The sequence below is a fragment of the Triticum aestivum genome, chromosome 2B (assembly GCF_018294505.1).
Source record: "Triticum aestivum cultivar Chinese Spring chromosome 2B, IWGSC CS RefSeq v2.1, whole genome shotgun sequence".
Taxonomy (NCBI): domain Eukaryota; kingdom Viridiplantae; phylum Streptophyta; class Magnoliopsida; order Poales; family Poaceae; genus Triticum; species Triticum aestivum.
The window spans coordinates 344,684,614-344,690,080 of NC_057798.1; positions in this window are offsets into that span (position 1 = coordinate 344,684,614).

A 5,467-nucleotide genomic window follows, 5' to 3' on the forward strand; every position below is an offset into this window, starting at 1 on the left:
CACTGTTCATCCAGAGGCAGCATCGATCGGCTTCAATTAGCAGCAGCAGCGAAGGAATTGCTCGATTGGGTTCAGTAACGCGTAGCCTCCAGTGTAATCGCTCAGGTTCAGTTGGAGCCCAACGCCTCGCTCGGGTTCAATTAGAGCCAACGCCTCGCACACACGCGCGTACGTGTACGAGAGAAACGTGCATCGCTTGGCCCCTGACCACCCACCGTAACCGGGAACTCCTCGCCCTCGCTTCTACCATGGTTTTTTCCATCATGGATGGCCCAAAGAATGTCATGCAGCTGCATCTCCGGCCCGCCTAGGACGAAAAGCCCATTTTCTGTCATGATTTTTTGTCATAGAAGTAGGATCCCACCACATCTATGATGATACCGGGTTTTGTCACAATTATCGTCATAGAAGTGTCATAAGTATGACAGAAAAAAAAATTGTGCGGCCCAAAATGTCACGGATGTGTCTTTTTTTGTAGTGGTGATATAAGCACTGCACCAGCCCCCGCGCCCTCTCGCGAGAAGGCACCATTGAAATACATGACCCAGCCGCCTGGTGCCTCACTTCCTGGGGAGAGAGACCAATCCTCGCCCACCTTGAGCTCTGGTGCGTCCGTCCATTCTGCCACGAAATCAGCAAGTGCGGCTCCCTTGATGACCCTAGTTATGCTGAACTCCAACTGAAACGCATGTAGCTCAATGTTCCATTCAGCGACTCTCCCAATGGAGTTGGGGCTCCTGAGTACCCTTTCCAATGGGTAGGCCGAGACGACCTTGATAGGGTGACCTTGAAAGTAGTGTCGCAGCTTACGCGAGGCCACAAGAGCGCGAGTAAGAGCTTCTGAGGCATGGGGTACCATGCCCTTGCATCCTGCAACACCGTGCTGACGAAGTACACCGGATGCTCGACGAGTGTGGGTGCGCTGATGTGGCCTGTATCTTCCGAAGGTTGAGGCGCTTCCTGAGACAATGGAGCCCTAGCGCCTGGTTGCTTGGTGGGGCCTCCTCAGCCCTGGGGGCATCTTCCTGCTGAGCTTGGTCCCCTGCTGCTGCTGTCATGGTCCTCGCAAGGCTTTCCTGGTCTTGCATCGCCCCGGCTGAGGCCGCGGCCTTAGCCTGGCGTTCCTCCCGAACTGCCACCAGGGCCGCGCTAGCGGAGTAGGGAGTGGTGGCAAGGTAGAGCACCAGGGTCTCGAGAGGGCGCGGCGCCACCATCATGAGAGGGCTGGTCAGATATTTCTCGAGGTCTTGAAATGCTTGGTCGGCCTCCTGTGTCCACTCAAACGGGCCCTTCTTCTTCATCAGCTTGAAAAACGATAGGGCACGCTCCCCTAGCTTGGAGATGAAGCGTCCTAACGCGGTCACGCGGCTGGCGAGCTTCTGCATTTCTCTGAGGGTTTGCAGCGGACTCATGTCTTTGATTGCCTTGACCTTCTCCGGGTTGGCCTCGATCCCCCTATGGGACACAAGGAAGCCCAACAGCTTGCCAGAATGGACACCGAACACACACTTCTCCGGGTTGAGTCGCAGGTTCACCTGACGAAGGCTCGCAAAGGTCTCTTCCAAGTCCTGGATCAAGGTCCTTGCCTCTCGAGATTTCACCACAATGTCATCGACGTAAGCCTCGGCATTTTTCCCAAGCTGCCGGCCCAAGGCAATGTGCATCAGCCGTTGGAAGGTCGCGCCCGCATTGCGCAACCTGAACGGCATGCAAGTGTAGTAGTATACCCCACACGGGGTCTGATACATCTCCAACGTATCTATAATTTATGAAGCATGCATGCTATTTATTATCTGTTTTGAATGATTACGGGCTTCATTATACACTTTCATATTACTTTTGGGACTAACCTATTAACCGGAGGCCCAACCCATATTGCTGTTTTATTGCCTGTTTCAGTATTTCGAAGAAAAGGAATATCAAACGGAGTCCAAACGGAATGAAACCTTCGGGAGCGTGATTTTTGGAACGAACGTGAACCAAGAAACTTGGAGTGCAAGCCGGGGAAGCATCAAGGAAGCCACGAGATAGGGGGCGCGCCCACCCCCCGTGGGCGCGCCCTCCACTCTCCTGGGCCCCTCGAGGCTCCCCCGACCGACATCTTTCGCCTATATAAGTCCACATAAAAACATCGAATAAGAAGATAGATCAGGAGTCCCGCCGCCGCAAGCCTCTGTAGCCACCAAAAACCTCTCGGGAACCCGTTCCGGCACCCTGCCGGAGGGGGAACCCATCACCGGTGGCCATCTTCATCATCCTGGCGCTCTCCATGACGAGGAGGGAGTAGTTCACCCTCGGGGCTGAAGGTATGTACCAGTAGCTATGTGTTTGATCTCTCTCTCTCTCTCTCGTGTTCTCTCTATGGCACGATCTTGATGTATCGCGAGCTTTGCTATTATAGTTGGATCTTATGATGTTTCTCCCCCTCTGCTCTCTTGTGATGAATTGAGTTTTCCTCTTGAAGTTATCTTGTCGGATTGAGTCTTTAAGGATTTGAGAACACTTGATGTATGTCTTGCCATGTTTATCTGTGGTGGCAATGGGATATCACGTGCCACTTGATGTATGTTTTGGTGATCAACTTGTGGGTTCCTCCCGTGAACCTATGCATAGGGGTTGGCACATGTTTTCATCTTGACTCTCCGGTAGAGACTTTGGGGCACTCTTTGAAGTACTTTGTGTTGGTTGAATAGATGAATCTGAGATTGTGTGATGCATATCGTATAATCATGCCCACGGATACTTGAGGTGACAATGGAGTATCTAGGTGACATTAGGTTTTTGGTTGATTTGTGTCTTAAGGTGTTATTCTAGTACGAACTCTTGAATAGATTGATCTGAAAGAATAACTTTGAGGTGGTTTCGTACCCTACCATAATCTATTCGTTTGTTCTCCGCTATTAGTGGCTTTGGAGTGACTCTTTGTTGCATGTTGAGGGATTGTTATATGATCTATCTATGTTATTATTGTTGAGAGAACTTGCACTAGTGAAACTATGAACCTTAGGCCTTGTTTCCTATCATTGCAATACCGTTTACACTCACTTTTATCATTAGTTACCTTGCTGTTTTTATATTTTTAGATTACAAATACCCTTATCTACTATCCATATTGCACTTGTATCACCATCTCTTCGCCGAACTAGTGCAACTATGCAATTTACCATTGTATTGGGTGTGTTGGGGACATAAGAGACTCTTTGTTATTTGGTTGCAGGGTTGTTTGAGAGAGACCATCTTCATCCTACGCCTCCTACAGATTGATAAACCTTAAGTCATCCACTTGAGGGAAATTTGCTACTGTCCTACAAACCTGTGCACTTGCAGGCCCAACAACGTCTACAAGAAGAAGGTTGCGTAGTAGACATCAAGCTCTTTTCTGGCACCGTTGCCGGGGAGGTGAGTGCTTGAAGGTATATCTTTAGATCTTGCAATCGAATCTTTTTGCTTCTTGTTTGATCACTAGTTTAGTTTATAAAAGAAAACTACAAAAAAATGGAATTGAGTTTGTCTCATACGCTTTGTCTTTTTAATATCTTTCATGAGTTTGATGGAAAGGAAAATTGTGCTCACTTGCTAGAAGAAGAATGCATTAAAATGCTTGGTACTAAATCTTTGAATGATGAGCATGATTGCAATGTTGTTAGTATGAACTCTTTGAATATCCATAGTACTAATGATGATTGCACTAGTTATGATGAAAATATCTCTTATAAGCATGTTGATTTTTGTGGAGTAGATTGGATTTGCAAGTACACACCAAATAGGGAAGATAGATATTGCAAGAGGCATAAGTATTTAGAAACTAAATTGTTGCAAGAAAGACTTGATGATTGTGCTGAAATATTCAATATTTTTCGTGCTCCTTGTGAACTTTGCAATGAACGTGGTCATTTAAATCTCCAATGCAAACTGTTTCATGATCGAATCGTGTCCAAAAATTGTGATAGCTTGATTACCCTTGGGTGTCATAAAGAGCTTAGTCTTCTTTTGGGGTATGAAGAAATGAAACGTATAACTGAGGGTATTCCAAAATTTAATCTTGATAGATTTCTTGATTTTGATCTAGAGAATATTTATATGTTTTGTGCGGAGAATTGCATTGAGAATCCTTATATTGCCAATTACCTAAAGAAAAGAAAGCAAATAGAAGATGATGAGAATACTAATGAAAGGGAAGAGACTTCCCATTATCCTCCTATTATTTCTTATGATGAATCAGGTAACGAGGAGGAGCTTTCTATTCAACCAATCTCGTCAATAAGGAGCTCAAAGAGGAAAGTTGAACCCACACATAATATGAAGAAGAAAAAGAAAACAAGGAGCAACAAAGGTAGAAAGGTATCCCTCCCAAATGATGTTGCTCCTACTACTCATTGTGATAATGATAATTGCTATACTATTGGTGCTATCCATATTTTTAATGATGAGAGTGATTATGCTTATGATATGAAAGGGCCCAAGCTTGGGGAAGCTATGTTTGATGAGGATGAAATATTTGAGAATATATTTGCTGAAATTAATGTTTGTCCCAAGCTTGGGGATGCTATGTTTAATGAAGATGATATTTTTAGCATCCCAAGTTTTGATATGCAAAGTTATTATGATGATAGCATGCCTCTTACCTATGATGATTATATCGATGAAAGTGGGTTTGGAAGAGTGTTAAATTTAGGAAGTAGTGATCCCACTATTTTGGAGGATGTTGAATTTTATTGTGATGAATATGAAAGTGGATTTGGAAGAGTGTCAACTTTATTTAGTGATTCCACTATCTTGGAAGAGGTTTCAATCGATTATGATGAGAACAAAGTTGCTACTTATGATGATTATTGTGATGAAACTTATGCTATAAAAAGTAGTGATGATTATATTTATAAAACTTGTCATGATTATGATTACCCTTTTTCTGAACATTACTCTTTTAATGTGGAAACAATTTTTAGTGCTCAAGTCTCTTATGATACTCCCACTATTCCGAATGAGAAGAATTTTGCTTATGTGGAGAGTAGTAAATTTTCTATGCTTGTAGATCATGAAAACAATGCTTTAGGTGCTGGTTATATTGTTGAATTCATTCATGATGCTACTGAAAATTATTATGAGGGAGGAACATATGCTTGTAGGAATTGCAATAATGTCAACTCTCCTCCCTATGTGTTGAAAATTTTGAAGTTATGCTTGTTTTACCTTCCTATGCTAGTTGATTATTGTTCCCATAAGTTGTTTGCTCACAAAATCCCTATGCATAGGAAGTGCGTTAGGCTTAAATATGCTAGTCATATGCTTCATGATGCTCCCATTATGTTTCAATTCTTCTCTTTTATGTGAGCATCATCGTCATCATCATGCCTAGCTAGAAAGGCATTAAAGAAAAGCGCTTGTTGGGAGACAACCCAATATTTACCTTTACTGTTTTTGTGTGTTCACATGATTATGATACTGTAGTAATCATGTTTTATAGCTT